This window comes from Amblyomma maculatum, chromosome 1 (genome assembly GCF_055883805.1).
Source record: "Amblyomma maculatum isolate TAMU_Amacu chromosome 1, ASM5588380v1, whole genome shotgun sequence".
Classification (NCBI taxonomy): Eukaryota; Metazoa; Arthropoda; class Arachnida; order Ixodida; family Ixodidae; genus Amblyomma; species Amblyomma maculatum.
This window is the reverse complement of record NC_139344.1, coordinates 142,356,429-142,369,354: the sequence shown is the minus strand read 5'-3', so window position 1 is coordinate 142,369,354 and position 12,926 is coordinate 142,356,429. Positions and strand designations below refer to the sequence as shown.

The 12,926-nt window shown below is 47.6% G+C and overlaps 1 protein-coding gene across 2 annotated transcripts in view; it reads right to left on the bottom strand.

Annotated features, from left to right (window-relative positions):
- The window catches only part of LOC146204203 (uncharacterized), a 297,879-nt gene that overhangs the window by 264,670 nt on the left and 20,283 nt on the right, over positions 1–12,926 (bottom strand). Inside the window, exon 2 of one of the 2 annotated variants that reach the window (XM_084589150.1) lies at positions 7,729–7,845. The exons of the other annotated variant lie outside the window; for it this stretch is intronic. The gene's annotated coding sequence lies outside the window, so the exon portion shown is untranslated. The remainder of the gene's footprint in view (positions 1–7,728; positions 7,846–12,926) is intronic. 2 annotated transcript variants of the gene reach the window in all.

Here is a 12,926-nt window from a genome sequence, read left to right as displayed (position 1 = left end):
GGGGAAAACGTTGCACCCAAAATTCTCGAGTTTTTCTTACACACTATCGTGATCGCCCTATGTACAATTTCCTTAAAAAGCGTAATTTTATCGTTCTTTTTTCGTCAACTCAAAACTGCATACCACTGAATATATCATATGGTATGAAAATAGCGTTATTAAATATAAACTGCACGTTACTTTGGTGGCGACCAGCCTGAATCACTGGAGAAACCGTCTGCGATTGCGGCCTCGGCGGTCGCATTTTGGTGGAGGCGAAATAAAATAAGTGCTCGCGTGACTTGCCTAACATTGATGTGCTTAAGGAGCTCAAAATGAATCCGCTGTCGCATCCATTTACCGCACTCTTCCTCCTTGCACCTCTTCTTACATCCCTACCCTCACAACCCGGTCGAAGTGTCCCTCGCAAGTGAGCAGAGTCAGTCACAATGCGAAAAGAATATTAATGTTAATACGTTTGCAATGCTATCCCTTAAATTGTAGCATTTTTTTCGTATTCGTCTTTTTTAAACGACTGCCATGGCAGTCATATGAGAGTGTGGTAGAACATATCACAGAAATGTTCAACACGTCCAGCTTCAAATAAGATTCTTCCACCCAGCATTGCCTTGCTCTAAGGCTGCGAATATTTTTTTCATCACCTCATGCAGCAATTTTGTTCATCTAACAGCCTGTCATAGCATAAACGCTAGCAAGCAAAAGGCCGCGAACACTTCCAGTTTTGAATTAGGAATCAAGAAAAAAAGCATCGATTTTGTGGAAGTTGTTTACGGTGCGTCAATTCGAAAACAACGAAATTCACGCGACCAATACCGTGGAAGGATTTCGCCCGTTCTAGGTAGCGACCATCTCGCACTGAGCCTGGCGAGGCGTATGACGGAGCAATTCGCAGTTCTGGAGAGAATATACCACGCGTGAAAAGACTTTCTTCAACTGATCATTTCTACGTGCCGCTCGCACGTTCCTGCGGACGACAGCAATAGGTACAATTATGCCTCGCTATGCGTGATCTACCGGCCTATATACGATCACGTCACTGATTAGACCGGTTGCGAAGTCTCCGCATTTGCTTGTGCGCCCAGCCTGCCCGATCACATAGTATAGCCTCATGCGGAAGCCAAAGTGCGCCGAGGTGCGTTGTCTTCAAGAGTAATAGTGAAAAGGGAAAGAGGGGCGAATGGCTTGAATATATTACGCGGTAGCGTATAAACCTCCTTCTGTCGAAAAGGCGTCGCCGTCTCCGTAGCCCGGAATAGAGAAAAATGGGTCGGAAAAAATCCTATGGCGGCGGCATGCGGGGGCCACGGGGACCCCATCGAGACCTGATATGTATTTGCCGAGACCGACGCAACCGCGTTCAAAGTTTGAAAGCGGCTTTATCTACGCCGATTTCTCAATGCGGAACGCTCCAATGGTCCACAGGCAGCTATCGCGTCATACCCCTAAAGGCCATCACCTTTCTCTTTGAACTATTTGAGTTGACTAGACCTCTCGTGATCAAACTTTCTTCCACAGATCCACAGCGCGTGCTGCTCGTACGGTCAGCTTTTTATGACAAAAAGAAAAAAGAAAGAAATAAGCTTTTTAAAATTCCGAATGCAATTAGTGTCTTACGAAAAAGCCAGAACCGATGACATCAGGACTTACCGTCCAATGACGTCACGGGTACCGTCCCAAAACCTATACTGTGCGCACTCTTGGGCTATGCTGGCGAGTGTTTTCGACAGCTTGGGTCATTATTTGCTTGAAATGGCCAAAAACAAGCTGGAAATGTTGTTGTTAATTCAGTGATTGCAGGGCGAATATCGGCGGTTTTGCGTTCAGTAACGTCACACACGCAAGGTTGGCCTTAGAAATATCTCCGATCGGGGCCACAAAATATGATATGTTAAAATTCATTTGCGCTGAAACTAAACGTCGTACAGCTGTGAAATCTGGCACGAAGGACCGGAAAATTGCAAGGCACATTCCGTTTTCGGAGATGAGAAAAACGCCGGAGTTGGCCTTCTAAGGCGGAAATTAAGTGTCCTCCTAATTTTTTTCCTCCTATCTGGAAGATGAAGAAAGCGTTTTACGAAAAAAAATGCTGCTGATGACTCTGTGAGAGCAGTGCTTTGCTGAGGATGGACGTCCACGGTTGAAACCAACTTAGTTAGCTAGAGGCCTCACGTTTAGGTGCCCCTTCGGCGTGTGCAAAGACACTAGGAAGGCCCTGCTCACTGCGTGCACAGAACAGGCGCAAGCTTCTGCTTACGTCACTCGACCAGCTAGCAAATGACTGCTGCGCGAACATAATGCGTTGGCAAATGCTACAGGGATACCGGAAGATGAACTCGACAAAAGTAGACTATAAATTCGCAGTGATGAGTTTTGGTCGGTCCCGCCTGTTTCACTGGTAGTGGCGCTAGCTATAATCGTCTGTGGTCCACTGCTGGGAGCCGAAAAGCGTAAGTCTTCCGACCCTTGGGAGGCTGCCCGACGCTTGGACTGCTCTCTCAGAGAGCAGTAGGCTTGTTTCCTTGGCCGAAGAAAAACGACTATCAACTCTGTTGAGGCGTATATAAGCTTCTTTTGTACGACTTCAACGCTACCCGAAGGTACGTACTGTCTTAGATGACTGAGTAAGCCAAAACAAAAATGAGTGAATTTGGAAGTTTCGGAGCAGCTATTGCGGGAGGATGGGAATGTGAGCTCGTAAATGACGCTCCCCACGCCCGGCCTTCGCGCGCGAGGGAACAGAGACAAAGGGCGGAACCGGCGGCCGGCACGGCGCCTCGGCGGGCGGCGGCAGATGCTGGAGTCGTAATTCTCCTGTCAGTGGTGGTGGCCAGCAATGGCGCCCTAATTGGCTGCGCCGCTCGCGCCTTACCCTACGGGGCTCGCGAACGGCGCTAAACACATCCGCACGCTGGTAGTGCGCACAGTACCGATACTCCGGCGCGCGCACCTTTCTATCTAAATTTGCGCCCGAAAAAAAAAAAAAAAAGAAAGAAAGAAGAGAAACGTTGAAACGGAAAGCAGTAGTAGCTCATGTAGGCAGCACAAAGGATTAAGGCGAACATTTGGCCAACCTGCGGCAGCCGACGAAGCCTTTCGGGTGGTCGGCAGCTCATCAATTAGACACCTCCATTAGGAACTTGTTTACCACGTGCTGACTAATGAGTCATTAATGAACACCTTTACTTCGTTTCCTACATGTCTTTGTGTTGCGGTGCTGCGCCATGTAGAAGACCCATTGCGCATGAAAAGTTTTAAATTTAGCTGCCAGCGCCAAAAACAGCTACCGCCAGGACCTTTTCGGCAGCGCACTTTTGCATCACGCAGGTTTAGAATGCCGCTCGGTACCACGAATGATCTCGTTTGTCCAAGTGTTGCTATTCTTCGTTGCAAAGCTCGAGTTGCTGAAAATCTTACAAACACTGATATTAAAAATTAACGGAGTGATTACTGAGTGAAATGGCTGCGCTTAGGTTCATGCCAATGACTCCCTTAATTATCTACCCCCATCTTGAGGGATTCCGCATAAACTTTGAAGAAAAAAAAAAAACAATGCCAAGTTTTACACCTACCACCTACTATCACGGTTATTCACCTTCCAACTTTAGGGCAGAAACTTGCTTCGGCTTAAGAAGAGTATTTTATTCGGTCCAGTATAGGTTTTCGTTTCATCACGAAATGAGCGACTCCTCCTCTGACGACTGTTCGCTGTGCAGAGATATTAACTAGCTAGTCAAGACCGCTAACTTGAACTGCTCTGTTCGGTTAAGCGCTTTTAGGGGAGTTATCCTGGCTGCAACTGCAATTTTATTTCTCGAATAGTCCATCGTCCTCGTGAAAACGTAATGTCGGTGGCAGCACAAGTGCTGGGTAAGACTGGCTATTCTCTCGCTGACGCGCTTCGTTGCAAGTGCGACGCGCCATGAACGTCATGGGCGGATGACAAAAAGCGATCGAAATCGCAAATACTGACATCTGCTTACGAAGCGACAGCGCAGAGAAACTCAGAGCTATTGCCTGGGATGTTTCGAGCGCCTTTTGACGCACGTCAGTGTCAATCTGTGTCGTGTGCAAAGCACTGCTCAAGGCTAGAATATTTGTCTCAAGCACAATTACCATCGTGACGGCCCAACAGGAAGAATGTTTTTGCAGCGTCTCATTATTTCGCTAAGTAAGTTACCACTACCACGCAGCTGCGGCCGCGTAAACACTGCTGTCGGAGAGCGCCTGTCATGGTTCTTATGCGTAACAGGGGAGAAAAATACAATGGCAAAAAGTAAGTAAGGAAGAGAGGGAAAAGGGGGGAGGAGGGGGCAACGTCGGTGTCTCACACTCTGCGCGAGAGTTTGTCGTTCCCTTCTGAGGCGAAACGCAGTTATCGCAACAGCCACGGCCGCAGCCGCGAGTCTGTGACAACACTCGCCTCTTGTGGTGATCCCCTGACCGACTGTTGCGTCGTCGATGGTGCCGGGATTGGGCAGCACGTCTCCGGGAAAAAGCTTCTTTTGTTTTCCTACTGCCGAGGCAACAGAGCGAAAGAGAAAGGAACGGTGTGCGCTTGCACGCGGCCCGAGCGGAGGCGCGTGCGTAATAACGCAAATCGCGGGCTGCCAAGCGACGCGAAAAAAAGAAAAACGAGCAACAGCCACGCCCACAGTTCTTGCTCGGCTGCGACCACATCACACACGGGAGCCAGACACGCACGCAAATGAAGCAAAAAGCGTGGGCGGGCACATCCAGGCCCGAGCGAGAGACACCAGGAAGAAAACGCCACCAAAATGGGCCTGGATACCGAAGCGATACGTCTACATGAGGGGCCATCCGTACGTGGGCAAAACGGGATAGTAAAAAAAAATAAAAAAATAAAAATAAAGGGGGGGGGGGGACATCAAGGGAGGGAGGGAGAAAGGGATGGAGGGAAAGTTGGAGGAATAAGGCTCGGACCCAACCTTGCACCCCGATTACACGTACACGAAAGCAAAAACCACACGGCAGGACGAAAAAAAAAAAAAGTTGAGCGAAGCACGGACGTGCCCCGCTCGTGCACAAATGCGACGTAATGAGTTGCTCCTCTAAACACTGCCACATCCTTACCTTTTCCTTTCTTTTTTTCAACAACCACTGCCGTTCTATGGAAGGGGGGGGGGGGGGAGGGGGCAGGCTTCGCGGCACGTCGACGCACCCTGTCAAATAAAAAAGAGGGCCCGAAAGGAGCGCGCCAAACAAAAGCGCGCGAAAAAAAAAAAAATGTCTATACACACGAAAGACAGCAAGACAAAATCGCATTGGCTAATGCTGCTTTCGGCCGTCGTTCGATGGCCCTGTTGCCGTGCGGTCATTATATTATAGCATCGATTAGAGGGACGAGAGCGGTATTCAAGTTTCTTGCGCGTGTTTAGCGACAGTGACACGCGTGTCTCGACGGCCTTACGCGTGTTGCGCCGTCCGCACGATCAGCGCCAGTTGGCCACTCTTCCCCTCCTGCCTCTCTTTTTCTTTTTCATTTCTGCGCTTCCTTTCGACTTCCGCGTCAGCAGCAGCCGTCCCGCGCCTAACGACATCTTGATGCTCCGTTCTCGTGGCACGAGCGCCTAGCGTGGACGCTTATACCGGATTCCTGGCCACGGCACTGCGTTCAGCACCCTTCATGAGACATTTGATGAGCTGTGCTGTTGGGGCATATATTCCGTAATTAAGTTCCTCGTTACTTAATCGCTCTCCGCAGCATTATTTCTACTAAAGCCTCTAATTCTGCCCGCCGTAGTTACGATAACGGGACTGGAAGGTGCCGTGTAAGTACTCCCTGAAAGCACCGCCGTGCGCTGTACTGAAGGTCGTTACTTTGGCCGTCACTGGCACTTGGTCAGTTACTTGTCCCGCCTATGTGGCTATTGGAGTCTCCCCTTGTAATAAACCCCACCTTCTGGTCATTTCCTCGAAGGCTGCAGCACTTTTTCTGCAAAGCACGACATGGCGGGTTCCATTTCTCGCTACGATTGCCACTTTCTTGCAGAGGTGACAAGCAAAAAAAAAAAAAAAAAAAAAAAGAAGAAGAAAAAAAAAAAGCCCTCTTGGCTACTAAAGCTTCACTGCCCGAAAGAAACCCCCAGAGCGTGAAAATTGTTCAACAAAGGAAAGCTGCTTTCAGAAACTTCTGCTCTACAAACCACATTTAAGGATGTACGTATTCAGGCTGCATGGTTATGTTCTCATCGCATAGTGGAAGCCTTGCGCCTCCCCCGTAAATGACCAACAGATATAGTACCACCTCAATTCGCTCTTTGTTGGAGCATCTAATCAAAGTGTTCACTATTCACTCGATAACTTTACTGTTTGCATCAATATTTACTCCCGCATCAGGCCGCACATGCGATAAGACATTTTTTTTTTTTTCACTTAAGTGTAGAGTTTTTTTCTTTCTTTCTTAATTGTCAATCGGAGCACGTCGAGTTCAGAATAAAAAAGAAAATCAAGAATTAAGGGAGGGAGAAAGTCCAGACGAAGATGATACAGCATTGTATGGGGAGCTGAACATCTAAAATGTTTTCCGCGAAACGAAATGCTCGAGTGCGGCAAATGGATGCTCAGAGGCCGCGTACCACTGTTTGGTCCACTTGCAAGTGGTAGCAAACAGCTCACCTTCTTTTGCTCTTTTTTTTTTTTTGTCCTTGCAGAGCGGAGCTCGAATCGCAGCTGCACCTATGCCGGCGTATATCTCGACAGAAGGTAAAACACGGTGACCGCTTTCCTTTATAGTGAGAATTCTGAAGCAGCTGGAAGGATCAGCGTAAATGAAAGGAGACGTGCAAGAAGCGTGGAGGGAGCCTTTGATTATAACTTTATCTCACGCGCGGCTTACACGATCCGTGCCAAGCAGGAATACAGGAAAATAAGAATGCAGTCACGAAATGCCAAAATTAAGAAGACGCCTCATTTTTCACAAGGAGTAGGCGTCAAGGGAAAAAAAAAAAAAAAAGTATTATGTGACTTGCACTATTTTTTTTTTGTCATTTTCAAACCTATTCTCGAAACTAAATACAAAAACACGCTGCTTCTTATTGCACTCGGGTTGCTGGTTAGCGTTACGGCGCAAACATTTCAACAATACGTTTGCCTTCCCTTCCAGCATTCAAGTTTAATCTTGGGCTTTATTTTCGAGTACCTAGCGTCCACATATTGTGCGCGCTAGGCACTGTGTGCGCGCCACGATTAGCGGTCCTTTCTTTTAATATCGAGATAAAAAGTCTATAGCATCTACTCCATAAGAAGTGGTGTCTTTTGCTGCAGTTTTTAAGCTTGAAGCAGACCCGAGAGACTTCCGATCGGTATATCCTACCACGGAGATAGGTGGGATGAAAACGACAGGGAATAATATTACCCGCAGTCGTCATTTCTAAACATACGCAATACACAGGAACATTCCTTGTCATGCACTTTGAAAACGAGCCCCCAACGTGAAGGTGAGCGTACTAAGCAAGTGAACGAAAGTAACAAAGTCAATACTAGCCTCACATTAATTAACGAAAGTTGTGAAGAGGGGATGACTGACAATTTGCTTATAAACTACATAGCAGGCCGAAGCAAAGTATCCACTCGAGCGAACAGGGTGACACGTTCACCAACCATAAAGTGAAATCAGCAAAAAAGCAACAATTACCCGCCAAGAGCTGTTCTTCCATCATGAGAGCATACAAGTAGGAACGCCGAAAGTCGCTAAACTTGCATTCTTACTGTGTCGTAGTCGGTAGATACGTGTGGGAGAGTAGCCGAGCCGGATGCGCTAGGCAGGAGTGGCAGGGAGCTGGCCGGAGACAGTCTCTTCATAAACGTTCAATTCAGCTCCACCCCCTGCATTGGTACAATCGGCTGCATTTAGTACCAGTGACAGCCGCGTTATTTCTGTCAAACGTCGTTAGCGGCTTTTCTGTAACGTTAAAACAAGGCCGCCGTCAGTTAGACCACTTTCTTCACGTCGTCCGATTAAATTCCCCGAGTTTCGAACACTGCACGGACCAACCATGTTGCCGCAAATCTCCAATTCTGATGTGCGCCTCTCAGGCAGGACCAGCGCGTGTGAGGAGCTGCACATCGAGAAGCGAGCAGCGGCGTTCGATGTGCAACTTCGCTCCGAACACTCACGAGCCGTATGCACGCGCATAGCCCACGAGTTTATGAATTTTAATGCCAGCGTGTCAGGGAAAAGAAGAAGAACGAAGCTCGAGACTACACGCGGCCCTTCATTGATTCCTACTGGCGAGCGACGTTCCCTTTGTTCTCAGCGCAGTCTTCCTCCTAATGACTCTGAGTGCGATACGGTCAATTATTCATGTCTTTCCGGCGGCTGCTTTGAACTAGACGGTGACCTGATATGCGGCCGAGAAGTGTAAGTTTGCGCCTTCTAATGTAATTGCGTAGGTGCACGCGAAAGTTTCATTATAAAACAAGACATTCTCTCAGGTAGTCGGGAACGCAAGGGAATTTTTGATGTTCCGACGGCGGAATCAAAAGCCGTGGCTGAGAGAGGAAAGTAAGCGTGAGCTGCTCGGACTTGATTCCAATGCGGCTCTTGGTGCGAGAAACGAGGCATAGAGAGTGCCCGCAAGTGGCAGCGTGTGAGCAGCACTTTGATACCAGATATTGGCACACGACATGTAAGGCTTCTCTCGAAGTTATCCAAACGAAGACGTTTCGTAAAGCACCCCCCCCCCCTTTTTTTTTTAGCTTTACAACTCGTAATTTTTTGCAGCTGTCCCATTGTGTCGCAACTTGTAAATGGGACATACTGCGACTGTACAGCGAGCTATGAAAGATCCCTCGCCATGCATGAAATCATCATCATCATCATCATCATCATCATCAGCCTGACCATACCCACTGCAGGGCGAAAGCTTCTCTATATTTCTCCACTTAACCCGGCTCTGTGCTAACTGCATCCACTTGACTCCCGCGAACTTCTTAACCTCATCCGCCCACCTAACTTTCTGCCGCCCCCTGCTACTGCAGGGGGCGGCATGAAATGCATGAAATAGTTTAATCTTTCTCGACACCTCCGTTCCGTATAGCGAGTTCACCTGCTAAACTTGCATCCGATAAGTTCCACCCTGTCCGCGACACCCTCACTACGTAATAAAAAGAACGTATTGTTCGTATTTACTTATGGGAAATGCGAACCTTCAATGCAGACTGTCAGAGTTCGGTACCGATTTGAGGCCAAAAAAAAAAAAAAAAATGTGCCAGAAGTGACGGAAGTTACATCCACCGCTGATCTAAGGGTATAATTTTCCAATTTTCAACGATTAGCACCGGAAGGAAGCGGTGACGCCAATGCTGGCGCGCGTATTGTTAACCACAGCTTTCAAAATGCAGGCAGCCAGTCGAAAGAGGAGAGAAAAATAGCAGGATTGCCTTCTCGTGTGCGTGCCTGCGCTCAGCGTGGCGTTGCACACGATAAAATGGAAGAATTGGTTCATCGCAGTGCAAAAGCCGGTTTCACAATGAAGCTTTATCCTTTTACCGTGTCTCTGGAACTGACAGCTGTCAACGGCTGTTGAATCGCCGAGAGGGCCTTAGGTGAGCAGGACATGGCATGGGCGCCCTCGTGACGTATAAGGTTCAATAGTCATAAGGTATAAATAGTCATAAGGTTCAAGGCGGACAACGAACGTCAGAAAATATCGACACCGGGAACGGGCACCTCTCCAAACCCCATTCCAAGTCTGAGCGACACCCTAAAAATGCTCATAAATAATGCATTTGTTCCAAAGTAAGTCTACCTCTAGCACAGTGTGCGATTGGGAGTATGCCCTACTGCTATAAAGGGTAATCAAATATAGAATTCAAAGCACTGTTATTCCTTTTTTTTTTTTTAACAATCCGCGCTCCAGTATTTCCCGCAATAAGAGAGTGGCTCACTTTCTGTATGAGCAGTCCAGTTCTGTAAACAACCTCATGCCAATACGTTCCACGCTAAATTGCCACACAGACCTCGCTACCCGTGTATAAGCCGTGTTTGGTCAACGCCCGTTGCGCGCCTTTCAAAGCAACGTGCCAATTAGCAGCACTTATTGATCCGCATACAACTTCGGCTACACTACCTGCAGCAGCTCGCTAAAAATATGTACGGAAAACTAGGGCCCTAGTCTTTCGGATAGGAAAGCCATGGAAATGGGTGCCAAGAATGCTCGGTCGCCAACTGTCAGAATCCCGTCGGTGGCCCCAGGGTACTGAGTTTCGCTTTTTACATGTGGGCTCCTTCGCAACCCATAGAATAAGCTATAAAAACAAACCGTAGCATTCAACAATATGGTGACATAGCAGCTCTATAACATAGCGATAGAACTACGGTGGCTTGTCGGTCAAAGTGCTCGACTGTCAGTTGATCCCTAGGACGCGGGTTTGACCTCTGCTGCAGTGGCTGCGTTTCGATGGTGACGAAACGCAAGGCGCCCGTGTATTTTTCGATGTAAGTACACGTTAAATATCTTCATGTCGACAAAATTAATGCAGAGCCTTCCACTACTGCGTCCGCATAGACCATAGATTTGGGAGGTCCGACCTCAAATACCAATATACAATATTTTGTAATCAGGAAATCTACAGGAGTCAATTTACGATTGACAAGAAAGTGAAGATAATGTGTTTAAATAGCCTCCTGTGTCATTGGGAACAAGGTGAGGCAAGCAAGACACTCCTCATTGAATGTTGTGCAGCGACAAAATTTCTAAGTGACCCGGTCGCTCACCATTCGATGCGGTCGCGGGCGCAAGGAAAAAGAAAGTACCTCAGAAGATACTGAATGAAGCCAGACTATGTACGTTACAGTCAAATGGCAAGCAAAACGCGTTTATTGAAAGGCAAAAGGTACGAACAAGTGAATTCAACGACGCATCCTTTCATCTGGGTTTTTTTTTTTTTTCAATTGTTTAGCGTAACATGCTGTGGCCTGCACCTATCAATAGGAAACGCCCGATGAACAACGTTCCTACATTAGATGGCGCCATATGTATTTTTTGTTTTTGATTTTGGTTTTGGGGTTTAACGTCTCAAAGCGACTGAGGCTATGAGAGAGGCCGTAGTGGAGGACTCCGGAAATTTAGACCACCTGGTGTTCTTTAATGGGCACTGACATCGCGCAGCACACGGGCCCCCAGCTTTTCGCCTCCATCGAAAAGCGGCCGCCGAGGCCGGGATTCGGTCCCGTGTCCTTGGGCGCAGTAATCGAGCGCCCTAACCACTGTGCCAACCCGCGGGGCCCGTATGTTGTTGTTGTTGTTTTTTTTTTTTAATGAATCAGCGTTCTAGGACTGCGTCATGAGTCATGACGGACGATGCAACTAAAGATTCTTTCTTATTTCCAATAGCTCGAGTTTCGACAGCGTCTATTACTATCGTTCCACGCCGGAGTTTTTTCATTTGGTTCCCGTTAGAATGCAGATACCCAATTATGTTATTGAAACATTTAACGTGGTGGTGTAAACCATTCGAAAATGAAACGCACGCTGCTCGCAAAATGGAAACAATGGAACCGCATCTACATGATACACTTTCCCACCCTTTATTCTAAACATATCCTGAACTGTCCTCCAAATGCAAGCTGGCTGTGATAGTGTAGTCGCCTTCGGTCGGCAAGGTGCTTTACTGCAAATCAGGCGAATGTTGCGTCTTTCAAGCCGTAGGTGTCATCTACCAAAAACGTCTTCCTTTTGGCCATTTAAATATGTCTCGAGACTGCGTAACGTCATCCGTATACCAACGGCGACACCTAATATTGCTCCAGAGGCGAGTCTTTTAGGGACTAACTAGGCTACGGGCATCATTCGTCCTGAAAATTCCAACCGAAACTCCCTCAAAGACTAACTGCAAAGCGATTATCAGGCGCATTCAGCTCCCACGGGCTGTTTGCTGCGAGAACTATAGTGATACACTTTATAACATTTGGTATATGTTTGCCTCTGAGTTAACGTTGCACAGCAAAAATGTCTCGAATAAAAATAGAAGTGTAAAATATATAGACTCGTGAAGAGGAGAGGAGCGAGGGGTATGAGATGCGGACGCGGCAAATATCTCAACAATACTCAGCTATAAACACTAGCCTGGCGAGCAGACACAGGTAACATCATCAGGTGTTATAATTTCTAAAGCGTTTGTCGAGAGCGTTGCACACTGTGTGCGCAACCAGTTCCCTCACGACTTATTCACTACCCCTCCCTCTCCCACAAAAAAAGATTCTAATCTGATGAAGTATTTCGAGGAGCACCAGCCAACATTTTTCAGTAATTTGACCAGTTGTGACCGGAAATCGGGGCAAAGTGAAGCGTGCTGTTGAAGAAAGAAGGAAAAAAAAAATAGAAAAACGGAGCCATCCACGCGCGCCCCGCAAGCGTTTCTGCGCATCTGGCGTGTTTCTTCAGTGCTATAAGCCGGCGACGTGGCCATTCGTTCCCCAACACGTGCACTTGCTTGTGCGCAAATTTATACGAACGTTTATCCAGCGCATTCGCTGGTGAGCCTACTCCGTCGCACGTATATCCTCGATGTTAACGCTTGCCTACACATCCGTCCACAGCTGCTTTTCTGAACCCCCTTGTTTTTCTTTCTTTTTTTATTTTGTGACATGTTCGTATTCGCCTCCTGGATCGTGTATTTGGTCAAACGTTTTTCGAGAACACCCAATTTTCTCTCCGCATTCTCGGGAAGCAGGAAGGACAAAACGAACCGTCCCGTCGAGCGAAAGGAAAAAAAAAAAAAAAAAAAGCGAATACAAGCAACGACAAGAGGGGGTTATTTACGACAGTTCGGGCATTCGGTACCCTGGCGGCAGGCCCTCGGTTATACCTGACGGAGGCAGAGAACATGCCGGAAAAGCTGTAGATAAACGCCCCTTTGGTCGTTGTTCCATCTCGTCATTTCTCCTTTTTTCAAATAATGAT